The sequence below is a fragment of the Trachemys scripta genome, chromosome 14, assembly GCF_013100865.1.
Source record: "Trachemys scripta elegans isolate TJP31775 chromosome 14, CAS_Tse_1.0, whole genome shotgun sequence".
NCBI classification, from domain to species: Eukaryota; Metazoa; Chordata; order Testudines; family Emydidae; genus Trachemys; species Trachemys scripta.
The window spans coordinates 12441319-12464329 of NC_048311.1; positions in this window are offsets into that span (position 1 = coordinate 12441319).

Genomic DNA, 23011 nt, shown 5'->3' on the forward strand with positions numbered 1-23011 from the left:
GGGACACTTCCTGGAGGCCAAATAAAGCGATGAAAGTAGATGTGGTGTCTACTCTGGCTCTGTCAATAATAAAGGGAAGGGAAAAGAAAAAAAGTTTCTCATAGGGGTAGAAGTATTTTGTCGCTGGAACCAGGCATTTTTCCTGACAAAAGTTGCATTGCAGTGTGTACGCACTCACTGTTTTGTAATCAAAAGGCAGTTTTTGGTGACAAAACTTGGTAGTGTAGACAAAGCCTTATACTCACCTTTTGGACCAGATCCTGTGCTCCACTTGGGACTAAATCAAGAAGTCTTTCCCCTTGTGGGATCCAGGACTAGCTGCTCTAAGAAGCAGTCATTAACATGGTGAAAGAGTGAATGAAGTCCCAGTGAGCTTACAAGAATCAATCCATCCCCTGGATAAGTAACCAAGTATTTCCCACTTCAGCATCATTCAGCAGACAACTTAAGACCCATTGACTTCAAAAGATCTCAAGCACATGCCAAACATTAAACATGGTTAAGTGCTTGGCCGAACAGGAACGGACTTAAGCATGTGCTTAAACACTTTGCAGAATCGGGGTTGTAATGACAATAGCAGCTGTGTGAATTAATCATTAATTATCCTTCACTGGCATTGCTCATTGAACCAGCTGGTGGCCAGATGCTAGAGCTGATTTAACTCAATTAGCTGGGTCTCTTATCCAACCCACCCCAAGATGCTCTCCTGAGACTCAAACTGCAAGCCAGGGGGCTGGATGAAGGTCCATAGGCAGTAGCTCTCGCAAATGAGCCAAAAGTGAACCTCCCTTCTGCTGAGCCTGTCAAAGCCATACTCCTAACAGCTCTCACTCAGCATAGCCAATAGCAGAGGAAGAGCCTGCTTACCCACTAATCCACTCATACAGTGGACTCTTTAATGCAAAATCACCACCACAGAAGGCACAACTCTGGGCCAGATAGCTGGAACTTGGTGTGCTCACCGCACAGAAGGAGGCAAGGACACATGGTGCTGGTTTGAACCAGGTTACAATGTTGTTAGTCAAATTACATGGGGGACAGCCCGGCGAGTCACTCACACCCCCTGGATCCCTTGCCAATCCTGGTGGTTCCTACCCTAGGAGGCACTAATCATCACACTAGGAGAGTCTCTGGCTGCCTTCACTCACCCACTAGCATCCCTTCCCCCTTTCGGGGGTTGAGGCAAGAGGGGACCTTGACCCAGCACCACCATCAAGCGTATAATGTGGATCAAACATCCCTATTCATTATTTTGTTAAACCATTTTATCTTGTGCTACATTGGAATATATTGGTACTAGTGGGAATATATTTACATAAATCTCTAGTGCCTAGTACACTAGCAACAACTTTGCCAAGTTCATGTACTGGGCAGTGAATTTGTACATGTCTGCTTTAATACACGGCCTGGTTTTGGTTTCACAGCCTCTGGTTCAGGCCTCATCTCTTGCACCAGACCCAGTGCTCCAGGCTGTCTCTCTTTACTACATACTGGGGTAGTGCCCTGGCCCCTGGTTTGCATTTGCTCCAATGCCCCAATCTCATACGGAGATGCCCTCCGCATGCCCACTATGTTATCTTTTCAGATCTGGAGCCTAAATCAGTGAGTTCCTGCACTGGGCACCTGCCAAAAGTTGCGACAACTAAATGACTCTCACATAGACTCCAAACTGTGTGCTCCGGCAAGGAGAGAATTCCAGCCCTCTGGCTTCACAAAACTCAGCCCCTAGGTTTCACTGCCAGGAAGGTAAAAACACCCAACCAGCATCTGCAGATATTGGGGGGGGGGGGGAAAGTTCCTTCCTAGCCCCAAAGCAGCAACTAGCACAGCCTGGTGAGACCCAGACAAGGGAGGGAGGGTTAGCTCCTGGAAACCAGCAAACAGGAAGTGGCCCTGAGCACATGGCTCTTATCATAGCTCCAAAACTCATACCAAATCCCATGAGACCTCAAACTGACCTGTAAGTCTCACAGAACTGGGCCCGTCCTGTCCTTCCCCTCCCCCAACCCCCCATATCATGGGAGCCAGTAACACACACCCCTTAGGAGGCTCGGGGCCCTCAGCACTCTCCAATGGAACAGTGAACGTGCAAGGCGTGGGCGAGAGAAGGCAGAAAGGAAAACGTGCATTTATCTATAGAACAGAGATAACACTCCCATGGAAAGGAAGAGAAACTGGGTGGGAATGGATGAGGTGGGCATTAGCCAGGTGCTCTCCTCTGTTAGGAAGCTTGCTGGGATATTTAAACCTTTCCTTTTGAATCTCGGGGAGCAGGTGCAAAGCATTAAGCAAGGGCGTGGAAGGTGGAATCTGAGCAGCCCTTTGTCCTTGATCTCAGCATGGAGAGATTACACCCCCAGAAAATAAAAAGGAAAGGCTTTCCTGTAATCCTAGTGCTGAGGAGCTGCAGTCAAGAGCAGGCTTGGAAAATTAACAGGTCTAATCAAGGTTCTGTACCGTCGCTCATTCATGCAAATGTGAAACAGCACCACAGGAATGCAATTAGTGTCCAGCGTTTATCTCATGCTGGTAATTCTTTTTTTTTAGCGCTCTCATTCCACAGCTCCCTGGCAAGATTGCTTCCATGCCAATATTGATACTAAATGATCTACTGTCACCACTGCAGTTCTCCAGTATGATTGCTCTTGTAGTGTAGATAGCTCCTACTGTGACAGTTTTCTCCTGCATCAAAGGATTTTTGCCAAGGAAACTCACTTTCTAGAGGCTTTTCAGATGGGAGCAAGAAAGTCAATTGACAACTCCAAGCAAAGATTAAAGTGATGTTGTACCAAAAAGAGTGAGACATATACATTCAGGGACACCGCATCAGCATCATGTGTCCCATTTAATCTATCTGGCCCGCTTATGAGGGCGCCTTACAAGCTTTAATGTATTCACCGTCACAACAAACCTGCGAGGTAGGACAGTGCTATTATTCATGTGGTACAGACAGGAGACTTAGGCACGGAGCAGTTACATGATTCATCCACTCTGTCCCCCGGCGGTTGACATCTAGTGCAATGTAGGAAATCTGCAGCAAAGCAGGGACTTGAAGCCAGGTCTGCCCAGTCAGCCCCCTAACCCAGGGGTGGGTAACCTGAACCTGAGAAGGAGCCAGAATTTACCAATGTACATTGCCAAAGAGCCACAGTAATACATCAACAGCCCCCCCCCCATCAGCTCCTGCCAATCAGCTGTTTCATGGCATGCAGGAGGCGCTGGGGGAGAGGGGGAGGAGTGACAGCATGGCAGGTTCAGGGAAGGGGTGGAGTGGGGGCAGGGCCCATGGCAGAGCTAGGGGTTGAGCAGTGAGCACCCCCCAACACATTGGAAAGTTGGTGCCTGTAGCTCCAGCCCTGGAGTTGGTGCCTATACAAGGAGTCTGTAAGGGGTCGGACTCACCCCCACAGCACCTCCTGTGGTTACTTCGGGGAATCATCTCAATCCAGCCCAGAGTGCCCTCTGCAAACCAGTGATCCACCTTGTCCCTCACACTAGCCCCCCCATGTCCCTCCCAGAACCCCAGTGCCCCTTGCTCTGGGTGCTGCCCCCTGGCAGTACCCCCACATGCTGGGTCTCCCCTCCCAGGGGAACCCTCACCCACCAACCCCACCTCACCTCAGTGTAAGGCTACTGCCAGTCATCATCTGGCCCCACACCTGGGGCAGACTGCAGTATCAACCTACTCATCACTGGCAAGGAGGGTTTGGACCTGCTGCCTTAGCCTACCTCTGGGCTGCCCTCTGCAACCCCCAGTATCCCTTGGCCCAATGCTAGGCCGCAGCCTGGGGCTTTCCAGGCTGGAGCGCCCCAGCCCTGCTTCACTCAGGTACCCTATCTCAAGCTCCCTGCAGCCAGGCCCTTCTCTCTGAGTGCAGAGAAAGACTCTGAGTGCCTGGCTCCCCAGCCTTTATAGGGCCAGCTGAGTCTGTTTGGCGCATGGCCCCAGCTGCAGCCACTTCCCCAGAATCAGCTCAGCCTTCCCTGCCCCAGCCTTCTCCCAGGGCTGTTTCAGACCCTTTCAGGCAGGAGCGGATGTAACCACCCCGCTACAGAGCCGCATATTAACTTCTGAAGAGCCGCATGTGGCTCTGGAGTCACAGGTTGGCCACCCCTACCCTAACCACTGGACTGTCCTTCCAGTGAGATGCAGGGAGTCCAGTGTAGCACGAGAAGGGGAGAGTGACAACACTGGGGATCATTTGGTTTTCAGAGAAGATGATTACAAGTGAAACTCACCCCTGTGCTGAGGGGGCAGTACAAGGGCTATGCACTGTTTGAGTCCCTCTTAAGCCTGATATAAATGGTTCATAGTGTTAGAGCAGGCTCCCTGCCCACGAGTGAATTTCACCCTCAGGATCTGTCTCTCATTTACACTAAGGCCAGATTTTCAAAATTATCAAAGTAGCTAAAAATGCAGATGGGGACTAGGGGGAAACTAGGCTCCTAAGTGCTGTTGAAAATCCCACTAAACACCTATTTGAATCTTTAAGTGCCTTTTAAAAATCTGTCCCCTAGTGTTTAAACGAGCTAAGGATTAGTATAAAATTAAACCTGCTGGTCTATCTGAGGTTGGCTCCCAGACCAGAATTAGAAAGGTGTTTATATTTATTCCCTACATTAAAGAAGGGTTATTTCACAGAGGGGGCAGGGAACTTGTGGAATGGGTTTCCTCTTGATGCAGACTCTAGCAGCACTGATGCACTGAATTGATAGTCAGTGAGTTCACTATGTGGAGTTTAGTCTATTAAGGGGGCTTAGTGAATTCTGTGTTCAGAACTAGGAGCCATACTCTGCCATGGGGGTGGGGAGCGAATTTAGGATGATTGTGCTGTTTTCTATCGGGACTGAAAACGGAGGCTGGGTTGGTTGTGTGTTGACAGGGGAGTGTTTTTTGCCTGTCTCTAGCATGGAAGGAATGTTTTAAAAAAAAAAAAAACACCCTGAATATCTGAATAAGCCTCCTCCTTTCCCATATTTTTGTTTTTAAGTAACCAACCACTAACCCAGCCCGGTTGGCAGCAGTCACTGCAATACTTTGCCTCTGGCTCAGGCAGCAGGTCATGTCTGTCTCTTGAGTTCTCAGACCATGGCAGATGTGAAAGACGCATTGCCTCCTCCTATCCTTATGTTACTATGGAGCCATGTACAGTAACTCTATGGAGCCTGGTTCTCGCTCCCTGTGATAAACAGTGGCACTGTGCTTTGCATCCATAGCCCTCAAAGAGCTTTAAAAAGGCAGGTATCATCCCCGCTTTACAGATGAGGAAGTTGAGGCAGAGAGGTAAAGTGACTTGGCCAAAGTCCCTGGCTGAAGCCTTCGCTCTCCACACAAGGTTAAGGATACAGGGTAATCACACAGACATCTAAACAACTGTGAATTCTAACTATATGCAAGCCTACCAGGCCTAACTACCTACATATATACACTGTTGCTGTCTCAGGTGGCTTCTGCCATAGAACACAGGAACACCGACTAGCAGCGTGGGAATAGATCCTAGGCCTCCTGAATCACAGTCCAGCATCTTACCATTGCTGTCTCCCAGCAAGGGCTTTCAGCAGTATCTTCAGCTCACCGCAGCTCGCTTGCTGCTAGCTCAGTTGGAATCACGTTGAGCTCAAACCATTTCTGCCAGCAGGAACTGTGTGTACATAGTGGGGAGAGGACAGGGGTGGGAAGGTAGGTGTGTGACTTAGCCGCAGCAAAAAGCTTGGAATTTGGATTGACAAACAAACCATCTCAAAATGACTTTGTTGTTGCAAAGAAGATGGATCAGATTGGGTGGTACCCACCGAAACGTGCCGGGCATTGACAACCTGCTGTGTTTGGGCAAGGGGGAGCTCACTCGGGGTTATTGGCTGTAACCAAGAATGATGCAGGCCATTATTGCACTGCACTGAGCACACCGCCAGGGCAAACACAGAGCTTTGTTCACTCTGCTTGCTCAGAGCAGATGCATCCATCCCCTCTCGCTTACCCTATTGATGGGCACTGATTAGCCAAGCTTGAACAACAATAAGAATTAATGAAACTGATAAAGAGAGGAAGTTATGAGACAGCTCTTAGATAAGGCTTTGTTCGTACAGTGCCATTTCCAGGACCAGTGGTGGGGAGCTCTTTGCAGCCAATACAGCCTAGTGACTTTTCACACCCAACTTGATCGGTCTATCTCCTCGGAACAGGAAATACTGGAGGTCTCCCCAACTGGATATTGTTATCGCCCTTCCACAAGCAACCCAGCTGGTGTGAATGAGTTACACTCCACTCCATCTCCTGGATGTGTGTTCCTCTTTCAAAAAAGGTTATATCCACTCCAAGTCTACTTCATCTCCGCTTAATAAATACATAAATAAGCAAAAAGAGAATTCTGGGTAAGGCTAATGAAAAACACTGTCCTGTTCCTTCATTTAGACATATCCAATCACAGTAGACAGAGGGTCTAGCTCCTGCTCTCACCAAGTCAATAGGAGTCATGGCATTGACTTCAATGGGAATGTGAGCAGGCCTTGAATGTGGGCAGCTTTGCTTCCTAAAGGTATATTAAAAGGACAGGAGGAAAGTCCACCATGGCTCAAGAGTAGTAGCATTGGAGTCAGCCTAATTGGATTGTTCCACTGCCTTATCAGAGACAACGGGGCCCGCTTCCAAAGAGAAAGAGGTTGGTGTGCTGAGAGCTACACAGCCCGGAGCCAGCACAAAAACAGGAAGAGAACCCGAGTGGGACACTCCTGCTCTCAGCCCAGGTCTCCAGATTTGATCAGACAGTGGAAACATGTGTCGGGCCGAAGAACAGGGTGAGTGTGTGCCTAATGAGTCTGTGCAGGTTACAGGGACATCAAACAAAACCAGAGCACTTCTTGCCACTGCCAGTGGCTTAAGCCTGACAGGTGTCAGGGGCCTTTTGATCTGTAGGTGGCAGGAGGGAAAGTCTTAGTCATCAATCTGCATTCTTATTATAATATTACCTTTGCTCCTAGGAGTCGGCATGGTACTCCATTCCTGCTGTTTAAAGAGATCAACTCACAGCATCCAGCAACCAGGATGGCTCCATTTGCTCTGTTTAATGTATGGGCAGTAATGTCTGCAAAGCTTTGCATGATTTTATTCCACTTTTTCTATTTAAGCTATATCTATTTTCCACTTATCCCCTGCATCTATAGCACCCTGACATGTGATACCATGAGGGGCTCGGATCAGCGTTCACGTTGCGCTCCCAGTCAGTACCCGGCCGGGGAAGCTAATGATCCTATCAATGGACCAAATTCAGTGATGAATCTTGGTCACATGTCATCTGAACCATGTTGTGCATACGCTAAGATTTATACCTTTGTACTACCTACGTGACACCCTCTATACAACCCTGACAAATTGTACCATTAGACTTCACAAACTAAGCAGGGCTCAGCCTAACCCATGCTTGGAAGACCTCCTAGGAATCTGCAGGGAGTAGTACTGGTCGCCCAGTAGGTGATGGTTAGGGTCAGCAATGCTCTAACATGGGAGTTAGAGGGTGCTGGAACTTATTAAACCGAAGTCCTGACCACTTGTGGTCAGTAATGATCACACCACACTCCTTGCAAGAACAGAGCTACTAGTCCCAGTGGTCTGGTCAAATCCTTCTGAGTCTGGCCTGAATCAATGTCCCCTGAGCCAAGCAGATTCACCCTCAGCTTGTGATTCTCCATAACAATCAAACACAACAGAACAAACTGCAAAACTGCTCACCCCAGGAATGTGGAAATGGCAGATTTGTTTACCCAATGCCAAAGGAACAGCCAAGGTTACAAGTTGTGAGAAGCCCCTGAGGTCCCACTAACCATTGTAAAGCAATATAAACAATCAATTATATGGCAAGGGGCATTTCCATGTCACGAGTGCTATCAGCTCGACCCAGCTGCTCAGTTTAAAGCTTGTAAAGCCTAAGCACTAGAGTTGGTCAGACATTAAAAAAAAAAAAATGAGGTGGGGGAGAGTGGAATTGTGAAAAAAGGGTTCCCAGCTTTGCCTAAGTCTGAAATGTTGACAACATTTTTAAATTGAAAAACTGATCAGCTCTCCAACTGCGTGAGAAATAGAAACAAAGTCACCAAACACTTCCCCGGGGCTCTTTTATTATTAATTATTATTATTATTATTTCAAATTTTGAAATGTTGTCAAAGTTTCAAAATTCAGAAAATTTCCCCCAGCTCTGCAAAGCTCCAGACGTAGCCAGCTGTACCATGCACCACACTTCAGGGCTGCCCGCTATATTTCTAACTGCCCCCTAAAACACCTCTTCTCATCTCAACACTGTGCAAGCTAGAGCTATGTCTGTTTGGTGCTAGGCTGACCACATCTGAGGTTGGAGTCCTATATAGCCACAATATAGGTTCAGTCTGGCAAGTGGAAGGACAGGTTTGCCCCCCATTGCCCTCCACCCCCAAAATCCCTGGATTCATACCTAGCAGAGCTGTCTCAGACTGAGACACTCTGAAACCCTCAATCCTTGGATTCTGAGGACAGGAAACAGCAATAGCAAATACCTTTGGTGGTACATGGATTCTCTTGTTTACTGGCAGTCAGGGGTACTCTGTTCTGTGTTTGCCTGAACTGCTCACAAAGAGCGAATAACCACGAGCAGGAATATGGTCAAATCAAACAGAAATTCAGAATTCAGACAGCCATTCGCAAGCATTGCTTGTATAGCAGTTGTCCAACACGAATTATTACAGGGCAGGGAAACAATGAGGATATTTCCTGTGAGGTTGTTCTGTGTTGGTTTCCACACAGACAGTCTATAACCAAGTGCTCTGTAGATCAAGCTTTCAACACCACTGCTCTTAGGGCAAATAAAGCCTTCTTCCCACCTGCACCAGCCCAATCTCTGGTTCTGTCATCCTCAAGGCAAGCCCCAAAAGGGCATAACCTTCTTGTGGTGCATTTACCACAGAATGCCAGTATACAGTTAGTGATCACCAAAAGCTCCAGTGGCATTAGAAGATCACCAATAAGGGACACAGACTGAACAACCAGCCAGACTGTCTTCAGACCTACCTACAGATCAATCAGGGTGCCGTTTGATCTTCGAGAAGGCTAACTCTGGTCCTAATGCTGAATCTAAGCCATGCTCCCTCCCTCTCAGTCTTGCTCAGGTGGAATCTTTACTTTGCACCAGCATAAGTAGATCAAATCCCTTTTCATTGTCTATTCTGAAGAAAAGACAAGACCAGGAGATCAGGGCTTCAGCTCTGAGCCTTTAGCAAGATTCATATAAAAATAGACATCAGGGTCCTGCAAATGATTTCTAGTGAGGTAGAAATTCTTAACCCAGGGAGCTCTACGATTTACAATGGATTCAAAGAAGGAAAACTTAGCAGATGCTAGTTGAGCCTCCCAACTACCATGGGTTGCCAGGCATAAGCCTTTCTATAATATAGACCAGAGATGGGCAACTGTCAGCCTGGTGGTCACATCCAGCCTACCAGATCATTTTATTTGGACTGCCACAGCCAAGTTCAGGGCAGGTCAACCCAGCAGCACCAGGGCCAGGAAGGTGGCAGGGAGGAGTAACACAGGGGGAGGGCCTCACCTGTACATGGACACATGTGAGTGCAGGAAGTGCTAACTCCCATCCCATCACCAGGTCCTTGGGAGCAGGACCCGACATCTACCCCCAACATCACACCCCCAGCCAAAAGTTTTTAGTGGCCCTCTAGTACCTTAAAGTTGCCCATCCCTGATATATATCACCATAGTATTGTTTTATTATACTGACTGTACAAAGGTGGACTCACCGCTGGAGTGCCCCCATGTGGCTGGGCAAGCCTAGCAGGATCTCCTGCTCTAGAGCCCCCTGACAATGGCTGTTCCAATTCTGCAGTGGTCTGTCTCTTGTGCCTCAGTCCACCAGCCAGGTCACCTCAAAGTGTGTGATATCAATGTCCCAAACAGGCAGTGTGCCACATGACCACTTCCACCTCGTCAAGATCCCGCTCTTCTGGGAGACTTGTGGCCCCAGGGCTTCTACCTGGAGTCTTTACATTAAACTCAAAAGTGAAACACAAACACAACAAAAAGCAACCTCTGCCCTCACCCTCGGGCATAAACTTTTAATGCCTCCTCCTCAGCCTTCAGTTCTTCTGCAGCACACTACCTCAAGCGTTCCCTCCCCAGACTCTTACCTCCACTCTGCATCCTACACAGTCATCCCCAAGGCCATCTGCTTTCTCCCAAGCCCACTCCAGGAGTCTACTTCCCCACTGCTGGCCTCTCCCATCAGGGCCCAACCCAGCGTGTAAACTCCCTCCTGAAGCTCTTCAGTTGAACACCTCCCTGAGTTTCTTCCCTGGAGCTCCAGCTCCTGCCCACCACCAAAGCATGCGCCACTCCAGTGGCTTCTCCATCTCTCTCTGGGTTCACTCTCTATTACTCAGAAAGGGACTGCAGTTCTTCCCCTGCACCTCCTACTAATCTGCACTTCCCTTCTTTGTAGCCAGCACCCAGCTCCGTCCCCAGATGAGCCTCATCTTTCATTAGAAGCCTGGCCCACCCTCCAGCTGCAGCCAGGTAGCATAATTGGCCTCATAGGCCCAAATTAACCCTTTTGTCGCCTTTGTAGGGCACAGACCCCATCACACTGATATTTTGTAATTTACAGAGATGCTGGCAAGATAAAGGTCAGAACTGCAAACGTGGCCTTATGGAAATTGTAAGATTTTATTTTGTTTATTTTAGATTCTGAACATTGATGCTCCTTGTTTATTTTTTAAATGTTTACCTGGCTTGTACATTGAAATTAGACTGGTTAGTTTCATGTTGGCTCTCGTTTGCTAATATGATACTAGAACTAGGCTGTTGTGTCCAAGTCACTGTTGCTAACTGCAGGGGAATATTTAAACTAAAGATGTTTTCATTGAAACTTAAACAGCCATGACAACATTTCTATTCCTAGTGGTGCTCCGGGGAGTGAATATGGTACTATTCAGCACAAAGCAAGGGGGCACAATCTGGCTTCATCGAGTAACTTCGGCCTAAACTCAAAGCAGAGAAGACTTAGCCTTTGTCCCCTCAAGATATTACCCTGCATCCACAGAAGCAGCCAGTTCACTCCAAACCCTCTGTGTTTTACCCACTGAGTAATGTGAAATTTCTTCACAACAGGAGAGGCTTGTAAGAGCCAGTGAATTAAGACAGCTCAGGCCACTACTTGAACCAAATCTGCTGATTGAGACTTAGCAGACACTCTGCTGGAGGTAAAGAAATTTTGCTTTGCTTCCTGCAGGGTCACAGCATTAAAGATTTCAAGGAATACTTATGACAGAGTTGGTTAGAATCAGCCCAAGATTTCTACCACAGGCACGCTGACTGTCTTACCCTCTTCTCTGTTTGTCATGGGTCATCCATGAATTGTAGACATCTGTGAGGGACAAGCCAGGGAAGGGGTCACCTAGTGCCCATTTCATCAATAGTGAAGAACAAAACATAGTTACAAAGTTATGCCAACACATATAACCAGGGGCTTGTTGGAAGCACAATACATATTTTTTCCGTCCCAGCCCTCTGCAAATGCTCTGGTTGCATCAATCTCTGAAGATGGACCATCACCCTGATAGGACTGGTGTACCTCAACCTCGAATCACAGGAGAGAATGATTTGCCCAACACCAGACACATGGCTGGTGAGACGAAGGCAACTGAGAAGAATAAATAAACCATCTGAGTTGACCATTAAAGTAAGACAAGGAGGTAGGGGTATGTTTTATTTTTTTATTTCCTTTCCTTAACTTGCAGGTACCCTACAAGGAAGAGACCACAATGAGAGGAAAATGGTGTGTCATCAACACCACTGCTAGCTCTTCCTCTGCCTGCACACATGGGGGTCTGCGTCAGACATGCAGCCTGACCCTGGAGGCTTGCACCCAGACCCTGGTCTTGATTGCTGAGAATGCATCCTGCATGTCCCTGCCAACAAAAACCAGGAGGGGGATCCACCCACTGTGAAAGGTGTCTGTTCGCGGAATCCCTCAAGAAGCAGGTAAGAGAGCTGCAGAAAGAGGTGGCTCGTCTGTGTAACAACTGGGAGCACGAGGACTTTGACAGGACACACATGTCTGGGATAGAGGATTCTAGCCAACTATAGATGACTACAGTGCACCAGAGTAGGAAGGAGAACCAGCTGCTCTATGGGGAGGAGACTGGCTGCTGGCCAACTCATGCAGTAGATAGTGCTTCATCCCACACCCAGGCCCCCCATCCATTGTGGCCAAGAACCAGTATGCTGTACTGGTGAGGAACAGACCCCAATGGCTGAGAAGGACAAGCCATCTGCCCCCAAGGCTGGGAGGCTCATGACCACAACACCCAAAAGGAGTAGGACTAAGGTACTGGGAACTGCCTTCTGAGGGGGATAAAGGCATCCATCTGCCAACCTGACCTGATATCCTGGGAGGTGTGCCACCTGCCTGGAGTCCTCATCCGAGATGTTACGCAAAGGTTGCCGAGACCCATCTGTCCCTCTGATCACAAGCCCATGCTACTCATCTACATGGGCACTAATGAGATTGCCAGGTCTGACCCTGGGCAGATCAGCAGTGACTACAGGGCTCTGGGAGCAAAGGTGAAGGAGTCTGCGACACAAGTTGTATCCTCGTCCATCTTCCCAGTTCAGGGCTAGGGCCAGGCAGGGACATGCACATCCCGGAGATGAATGCATGGCTGCACAGATGGTTTCAACAGGAGGGCTTTGGCTTCCTTGATCCTGGGATGCTGTTCCAGGAAAGAGGACCGCTGGGAAGAAATGGGGTCCACCTTACCAAGAAGGAAAGAGCATCTGTGGACACCAATTCACCAACCTATTGAGCAGGATTTTAAATTAGATTCAGAGGAGGCAGCTAACAAAAGCCCATAGGTGAGCACAAAAAAAGGACTAGATGTTGTGGGTGACCTGGAAAATTAAAATAGGGTCACAGGAGCAACAAAAGGGAAATCAGTAGAGGAATATGCTCAGTATCGTAGATGTCTATACACTAATAGAAGGAGTATGGGGAATGAACAGGAAGAACTTGAAGTGTAAGTACATACGCTAAAATATGACTTAATTTGCATCACAGAGACTTGGTGGGATACATGTCATACCTGGAATATTGTAATAAAGGGGTATCACTGGTTCAGGAAGGACAGGCAGGATAAAAGGGGAGGAGGAGTTGCATTATGTATCAAGAATATATACACTCATTCTGAGGTCCAGAAGGTGGTGAGAGTCAGACCTCTCTAGGCAAAGATAAAAGGGGGGAAAATGGGGGTGATGTCATGGCAGGGGTCGACTATAGACCACCAAATCAGGAACAGGAGGTGGATGAGGCATTTCTAGAATAAATAACAGAAGTATCCAAAACACAAGACTTGGTAATAATGGGGGACTTTAAAAAAGTAACATGGCAAAACCCGAAATGTCCAGTAAGTTATTGGAATTGGGGACTAACTGTTTCATAAAGTGGAAGAAGTAACCATTGGAATAGCCATTTTAGAGTGGATTCTCACCTACAGGGAGGAATTAGTTGTGAATCTGAAGCTGGAAGGCAATCTGGGTTAAAGTGATCATGAGATGATAGATTTCATGATTCTAAGGAAAGGAAGGAGTGAGGAGTAGAATAAGGACAATGAACTTAAAAAACCAGACTAACTCAGAGAGCTGGCAGGTAAGGTCCCATGGGAAGAAAATCAAAGGGATAAGGGTGTTCAGAAGAGCGGGTAGTTTCTCAAGGAGACAATATTAAATGCAGAAGTACCACCTATCCCAATGCAAAGGAAAGACAGGAAGACTAGTAAGAGACCAAAATGGCTCCATCAGGAGCTCTTTAATGACCTGAAAGTAAAAAGGAATCCTACAAACAGTAAAAACATGGCCAAATTGCTAAGGAGGAGTACAAATGAGTGGCACAAGCATGTATGGACAAAAGCAGAAAGGCTAATGTATAAAATTAATTACACCAAGCAAGGGATGTAAAAGGCAATAAGACAAGGTTCTTTAAATACATTCGGAGCAAGAGAAAGATGAAGGAAAGTGCAGGTTCTCTACTTAGCAGGGAAGGAGAGCTAATAACTGATGACATAAGAAAGTTGCAGTGTTTAATGCCTGTTTTGCTTCAGTCTTCACTAAAAAGGTTAATGGGGACCAGATAATATTAATTGTGTTGAGTAACAAGGGGCAATAATTAGAACTCATGGAGGATGGGTGAGGTCCCAGACTACTGAAGAAGGGGGAGTCTGTGGGAAGGGGGCTGTGGGAGCGCTGGGTGGGCGGTGGTAGTGTGCAGGGCTCTGTGCAGTTGTGGTGAGGGCATCTGTGGGGAGTCTCTAGGCAGGAGGGCGCTGGGTATTGTGGGTCCAGGGGGGCGCTGGACATAGTGGGTTTGGGGGACAGGTGTTTCAGCAGGGGGGTGCTGGGCATAGGGGTCTCTGGGGGGGATCAGTCTGGCACGCAATGCAGGCCTGCCCCCAAAACAGTGCCCTCGCACTGGGCTGGGGGGAGCGGGGCAGTCCCACTGTGCTGTGCCCCATTGCCCCTGGTTGGTCCTTGCTCTGGGGACTGACCACTCCCACCCTCCCTGGTCCATGCCCCATTTCCCCCATGGGGGCCCACAAATATGTTTGGCCCCAGGCTCACAAAAGGTTAGTCTGGCCCTGATAAGATGGGTGCACAGCTGGTTGAAAGACCATGCTCAAAGAATAGGTATCAGTGGTTTGCTGCCAAACTGGGAAGGCATATGTAGTGGGATCCCACAGAAATCAGTGCTGGTCCAGTACTTTTAAATATTTTCATTAATGACTGGGATGATGGAGTGGCAATTTATGCTTATAAAATGTGTAGATGACACAAAGCTGGGAGGGGTTGCAAGCACTTGGGACAGGATTCAAAATGACCTTGACAAATTGGAGAATTGTTCTGAAATCAACAAGACGAAATTCAACAAAGATATTTGCAAAGTACAACAGTTCGCAAAGAAAAATGAAATGCACAACTACAAAATGGGGAATAAGTGGCTAAGTGTGAGTACTGCTAAAAAGGACACTCTTGTGAGTGTCTCCTGTCGGCTGGGTGTGGTACTGCGATCTTTTTTCTTCTGGCGCCCCCTGTAGATTGTCAACCTCACTAGGCACGTCTTCAGTGGCTCAGCCCTCCAGCTAAGTCACACAGACAACAATGGATGAAACCCTTCTGTGGTATTCAAGTCCAAATGAACACAAAACAAGTCTTCTAATCCCAGGCTCAAGCCGGACTCAGCCCTTCCTTCCTGTGGGTACTTCTCCCTTCTGCTCCTCCTTAGCTTCTTTAAATCCAGCCCCTCGCATGGGTGTGTAAAGGAAACTTGTCCCCTTCTTGAGGCTTAGGCCACTTCCCTAGTGGCCAGTGGGGAAACCCAGGCCCACCCACTACTCCGGGTCCCAACCCAGGGACCCTGTAAACAGCAGCCATGTACCACTGCCTCCAGTTAACAGCTGCTGTTCCCTGGACCTTTTCCCACATTGCCTGTTTCCTTTAACCTGGGAGTTACAGTTGTCGGGTCCTCTCATTCCCAGGGCCAGTAAATCAGCCCATTGAGCTCCTCTGGCCAGAGCAGAGCCCGCTTCCTCACTGCTCTGGTCCCAGCCAGTAACTGACCTGCTCAGACCCCTTAATTCCTTTTATCTGAGTCTGCTGGGCTCTGATTGACTGCTTTCTAGGCATGCTTGGAGGACCCACCTTCACTGCTACTTTCTGGGGCAGGGTGTGGTAGGACAGCAGGGCCTCTAGCAACTGTCTACAAAGGGCCAGGTACACCCCCAATCACAGAGAGCAACAAAAGTGATAAAAGGTTTAGGAAATCTGACCTATGAGGAATAGTTTAAAAAAACAGGGCATGTTTAGTCTGGAGAAAAGAAGACTGAAAGGGGACCTCATCACTGTCACTCATCACTGTCTTCAGATATGTTAAGGGCTGTTATAAAGAGGACAGTGATGAGTTGTTCTCCATGTGCACTGAAGGCAGGACAAGAAGTAATGGGCTTAATCTGCAGCAAGGGAGATTTAGTTTACATATTAGGAAAAGCTTTCTAATTATAAGGGTATGTCTACACTATCTGCCGGATCAGCGGGCAGTGATCAATCCAGCGGGGATCGATTTATCATGTCTAGTCTAGATGCGATAAATCAATCCCCAAGCGCTCTCCCGTCAACTCCTGTATTCCACCGCCGCGAGAGGCGCAGGCAGAGTCGGCGGGGGAGCAGCAGCAGTCGACTCACAGCAGTGAAGACACCACAGTAAGTCGATCTAAGTACATCGACTTCAGCTACGTTGTTCACGTAACTGAAGTTGTGTATCTTAGATCGATCCCCCCCACCAGTGTAGACCAGGCCTTGGGGTAGCTAAGCTCTGTAACAGGCTTCCAAGGGAGGTTGCGGAGTCCCCTTCATTGGAGGTTTGTAAGAACAGATTGGACAAACACCTGTCAGGTTTGATCTAGATTTACTTGGTTCTGCCTCAGGGCAGGTGGCTGGACTAGATGACCCCTCGAGGTTCCTTCCAGTCCTACATTTCTCTGGTTCTGTGAATTCCAACCCAAATATCAGACCAAAGCTCTAGCTGTATGAGTTGAGCCAGTAACCCTCTATGATAGTCTCATAGTCATCGTGGTGGCCATGAAATCCTGAGCTGCCTCTGAAGAATTATCCTCAGCATGGATATTAAAGTTACCCACCACTGATAACCTTGAGGACTCCAGTGCCACCTCAGTGAAGAACTTGAACAGCTCCTCTAGGGATATTATACTGATGGGTTCATTAACACCACCCAATCTTGGCTCCATCCCAAAATTCGCCCAGTTTGGGGGTAGGAGACTTCCTGTATTTTGGGTTGGATGCGAACAGGGCAGCCAAATCCACAAATATCAATCCCCCTTCATTTCACACCATGTCCAATATCCAGCTGGAGTCAACTGTGGCAAAAGAAGCCCAGCAGAGGCAGCCAGCCAGATTTCAGCTAACATATGCAAACTCAGGGGCCTCATCCTGGATCTGATCATGGATAACTGGTATTTTATTAACCAGCTGCTCTGCATTAACTAGCATGAACCAAAGGCCTAGTCTGTGTGATCTATGAATGTGTTTATTTATAGACTTTTCTATGGTGCCTTTCAGCATAGTGCTTGAGCATGCATTGATGTATTTATCCTCACAACATCCCTGAAATCAATGGGAGTTTGGGACCTAGGCACTTTTGAAAATTCCACTAGGCACCTGTCTGCATCTTCAGGCACCTAAATACCTTTAAAAATATAGCCCTGGTTTCACTGATTTCCAATGATACTTAGCCACCTTAATGCCTAAGGGTGTGTCTGCACAAGCTGACAGTCTTGGGCTCACAAGGCTTGAATTACTGCGCTACAAGTAGCTGTGAAGACCAGAGGCGGATTAAGATCTACTGGGGCCCAGGGCACAAAGAACTTTTGGGCCCCACACACCTCCTTTGCCACAGGACCCTGCTCCTCCTCTCCCCTCTGAGACCCCACTCCCTGGCCAGGCCAGTAGCCACGGCTGGGCTGTGGTAAGAGCCACAGCTGCCCAGGGAACCCAGCCTGCTGTGGAGAGACTGGACCCTCCCCCTGCCCTGGGTGGGGCACCCTGGGGGGGGAGGCATGAGCCAGGCGCTGCTCTCGGGGGGGAGGGTCCAGGGCTTCCCACAGCAGCCTGGGCTCCCTGGCGGCGCTTACCATGGCCCAGCTCAAGCTTCTTGCCTGGCCAGGGGCCAGGCCTGGGGGGAAGAGGAGGATCAAGGGGCGGGGCCTCAGGGAAAGAGGAGAAGCTGAGGCGGGGCCACAGTTCCGGTGCTGGTGCCCCGTCCCCACACACTTCTACCCAGGTTCCAGCGCTTCTGTGGGGGCCCCCAAATTGGCTGGGGCCCATGTGTTAATCCGCCACTGGTGTAAGCTGACTCTGGCTGGAGCTCGGGCTCTGAAGCCCACCGTCCCTCCCTAGGCTTCAAAGCCCAAGCTCCAGCCTGAGCTGCCACAGCTATTTTAGCATGGTAGCGCAAGCCCGAGTCTGTCGACCCTGGTTCAGCGGCTCGCTGCCGCGGGCTGTGTAAAAGTATCCATAGGCACTTTTGAAAATTGGATATGAAGTGACTTGCCCAAAGTCACACAGGAAATCTATAGCAAAGCTGGGACTAAAACCCAGCTCTCCTGAGTTTCAGGCTAATGCCTTAATCACAAGAGGATCCTTCTTCTAAACACTGGGTTAAGAATGTGACCTGTACTGATTAACTTCCTGCTGTATCATAAGGCAAATAGTGCTGTAGTTTCTGTACCATTATTAACTATCCAGGCAAATATACCACTCAGTCCATACCCACTTGCATCCTTAAGGGGCTGATCCAAAGTCCAGTGAGGTCAATAGGAATATTTCCATTGAGTTCAATTGGCTTTGGGTCAGACCCAGAATAAGTATTATTTTGCTTTCAGGGTTGAGTCATCGCCCCCCCTTCCCTCCCCCGGGCTGGACTTTCTACAATATTCTGCTCAAAGCAACTGAAAACAGTTTTCATCATCCCACTTCTTCCACATACTTTTCTTTAAACATTTTCTTACGGGTGCGACATTTGTGGCAGTGTTCTGTGAAATTGGAATAGAATCACATAAACTCAGGAACTAACTTAGCTTATCCATTCCATCTGGGACAGATGTTTCCACAATGGCTCTCCGTAAATCAGATTTTGGTTGTATTTCTTCAGCTGTGCTGGTGTGTTCTGAATAGGTGGACTGCACATTGAATTGCCATGTTTCACATTGAGCCCCCAAAACTTTTAGCATGTGTGGTACCTTCTTAAAGTTGCATTAAGTCATCCCTGAGTTGCTCGACATCCACGTATATTGTTGTGAAAGTAGCTTTACTCTGGAATTGCCTTACACAGCTCATGTAGCATTTGTCAGAATGCAGATGATACTGAAGCAAGTCCAAAGAGCATATGTATATTTCTGAAAAAAATCCTTCAGCTGTTACAAATGCCATATAATGTCAAAGGTACATGATGATATGTTGGTGATAAGTTCATGGGATGAAACACCATTGTATTCTTCAGGCTGATCAGCATTTCATTGATTTTTTGGTATCATACATCTCTGCACATCCATATTAGTCCATTGTTTCTGGAGATACCCACCCTCATGAATCACTGGGTTCAACAATTTTAGCATCACAAAGTCTCCATATTTCCATCTATAGAGGTTTGTACCGGAATATTTCTTACTCTGTGCTAGACGTTGGTTGCACCATTTTTTAGTTCTATACAATGCCTGAATCTGTCTACAAATCTCAGAGGATGTGAAGCATTCTGGGAATCATTTAACAGCCTCAGAAGTAAAGGTGATCGGGGATTTTTCCACAAAACATTTTTTCATTGGAAAATGCCTATTTGTCACAACCCAAACCTTTTGGAGAAAGGTATTAGACTGGGATGGCATTGATGGAGAAAGACCCCACCCCATGAGGGAATGCCTGTTGGATTTTTTTGTAGGAAAGCTGGGTCCCCCATAATGCAACTGAGTGCCCTAACCACTGAACTATCACTGTTCTTGTGAGAGCTTATGTTTGCTCTCTCTCCTGTGCCCCCATCCTGTTTCTCATGAAAATTTTCAAAAGGTCTCAGGTTCATCCCAGGGCAGATCCTGAGGCTTCTAGTATTTATAGTTCAAATACCAGCCATACCTAATTTGTACCGAGGGCCTTGACCGGCGGCTGAGGTCACAGAGTGAAAATCACCGAGCTTTTCAATTTAGCAGTATGTCCCAGTCCTGCTCCCAGTGTAGTCAATGGGAGTTTTGCCATTGGTTTCATCCCGAGCAGAATTGGAACCATCATTTGCCATATGCCTTGTCTGCAAGGCATTTAGAGAGCCAGCCAGATGGCTGGCACCATCACAGGATTTTATCAACAGCCAGGATTTTATAATGTGGTTCATGCAGGAAAGATTCCCCTTCTCCCCCATAATGCCATTCCTGTTTACTGCACTGACATCAAGGTGTGTGGATTGTGTGGGAGAGAAGGACTGAATCCTCAACAGCTACTTCAATTCACTAGAATAACTAACAGTGCCTAATTCAGGATTAAATCCTTCTCCATCAGCAGGATGTCTCTAATTTTGTAATTATTTGTCATTTCAACTATTTCAGACCCAAATCGTTTTGTCAGCTAGATGTCAAAACTACTTGGACAGCCGCTGCATGTCTGTCCCTGGCATCCATCCAGATCCTGGGGGATTCAGAGGGGTCAGGGGCCAGCACTGTGGTCTATACTGCAAAGCAAATCCCACCATTCCACCCACCATGGAACAATTGTGGGGATGCCCCCGTGAGCAAAGCCTTGAGATTTTCTTCCTGTTACATCCAGTTTCTTTCTGGCTTTGATGCAGGAGGAGTCAATTACAGGACTTACCTTTTGTTCTATGTTTGTACAGAACCTACCCAATGGGATCCTGGATTGTGTCTGGGGTTCCTAGGGGCTACCACAATACAATAATAAATAATTAAGCATTGGTCAGAAACAGACTCTAGGAATCTTGATTTTAACCACTAACCAGCTCAGCTTCTCTTGTGTGCCATCCAGCAAAATGGGGCCCTGACCCCTGACTGTGGCTTCTAGCCATTGCCATTAATTATTATTATTATTAATTATTATTATCACTCAGCAGTACATCATGGGGATATTTGGGTTTTTTTTTTAAACACAGCCTTCACAGCATGCATGATCTTTAAGCATAAAAATGGGAAAGCTACTGTCTAAAATTCATCCCTATGAGTCAATGATAAGTCCTGACCACAAACCAACACCGTAGGTTTGGGTAATCAGAAATTTTGTTAAACCCTCTGCAGAATTTCTGTATTTTAAGTGCTCAGATGCACTCATTTTCCTTTGACTTTCCTTAAAATTCTCGCAGTGCATAACAGCGCTGTCCTCTGGAGGTCACTGATCATTATGTCTTGCACTCCTAACATATGCTTGAACTGCTCATTCATGCCCTTAGGGATCACTGAAAGTGCTCCCATGATCACTGGAGGTGTCTTTGTTCTAGTTTTCCATAATCGTTCCACTCCGTGGCAGAGTTCTTCACACTTCTTGTTTCTTTTTTATATTTCTGTCTGCTGGTATGGCAATATAGTTAACAGGGGCTGGTTTGTCTTCTTTTCTACAACATCTATGTCTGGCCTCTTTGCCTGTACCATTTGGTCTGTGACAATTGCCAGATCCCATAAAATCTTAGCCTCTTCATTCTCTAGAGCACTTTCAATTTGGTGGTCTTAATACTGCATGGTTCATTTAAATCTGTACTTGCCATAGAGGCTCCAATGCAAACACTTGGCGACCTCACTGTGTCTGTTTATATATTCTCTCCCAGCCAGGCTCCTGCAGGTGCTGAACACATGTTCCACCATCTCTTCCTTTTCAGAACACATTCTGCAGTTCGGGGAGCAGTTCTATCGGTCAATTTTGTTTCAAACATAATTAAGCCTTAAAGGACTGTTCTTATGCACTCATAATGAGGATCTCTGTTTCTCTTTTGAGGTATTCTTCTACAAGCCATGAATTTGTTAATCTTTGATCACTAATGGCTTCTATCTCTCTCCACTACTGTCCATGCATTAATTTCTGTGTAAATCTTTCAAGACTTTCTTTGGCAATTTGCTTTCTCCTTTCTTGTATGCTTTCTTGGTCTGGGATGCATACTTGGCCACTGCTTGTTATCGCGGCCAGATGATCTTTTACTCTGACTGACTCCTTGTTCATTTTGATGTTGTAATCTTCATTGTCAATTGCTTCCTCCATAGCTAGAAAACCTTTTCCTCCATCACATCATCAGATGCACATTCCATCCACATCTGGTTTGATATTTGTTGCTCTATGCATCGCCAGGAGCATTTTTGTTTGCATATCAAATTTTTCTTCTCCTCTTGATTCCACTTGATCATTCTGGCAGTGTACCACTCTACTGGTATCACACACATATTTATGGCTTGGATGAAATTCTTTGCATTGAGTTTTGTCCTTAGAGTAGTTCTTATTCATCTGTAATATTCTTTCCTCACTTCTTCTTTGACTTCCTTATGTAGTAACTCCAATAGTTCCCTGATTCCAAGGTATTTGGAGGGGCCATGCTCAGAGATATCTTGGATAGTATCTTCGTTAACTTATATGCCATCTGATGGTATCAATTTACCCCTCTTTACAGACACCAATACATAATTAGGCCTTCTATCTTCACCAAACTTTTCTACACCTCATCTATCTCTGCATCTCCTTTTGTAACCATACATATATGTTCAGATCATCCATGTATAGCAAATGGTTAACTGGTTGCTCTTTGCTGATATGATAACCACAGTTTATCTCACAGAGCATGGATGTCAGTGACAGCATCACAACATTGATGATAAGAAATCCCCTTGAAAGATTCCGCTTTTAATTTGGACCTCATCAATGAGAATCCCTTCCAGTTAACCATAGATTGCTATGTCTCTTCATGTGTTCCAGTTAACCATAGATTGCTGCAGAAAGGAAATGATCTTTTGATCAACCTTGTGCATTTCAATGTTACGACAATCCACAAAAGTGGGATGCTGTCCTATGCTTTTTGGTAGTCTAGCCACATCATCTCTACATTTTTATTTTTTTGTTTTGCATCTTCTGTGTTCCTTGTGTTCAGCCTGAGTCAGTCTTTCATCCTTCTCATGTTGACTATGCAGACTTTTTGCTCAGGAGGCAGTATTCCATTGTGAGATAGCACTATCTGGATCTTCTTTGCCAGAATTGCTGGTAGAACTTTCCACATAGCTGGTGAACACGTGATCGGTCTATAATTCACAGGATCACTGCGGCCTTCTTTCTTTTTTTGTATGAGGATGATTCTCCCTGTTACCATCCATCTTGGGCACCCATTCTTCAAACATTTCATTAAGTTGTTCAAGTAAATAGTCATGGTGAGTTGTTAGGCATTTCAAACA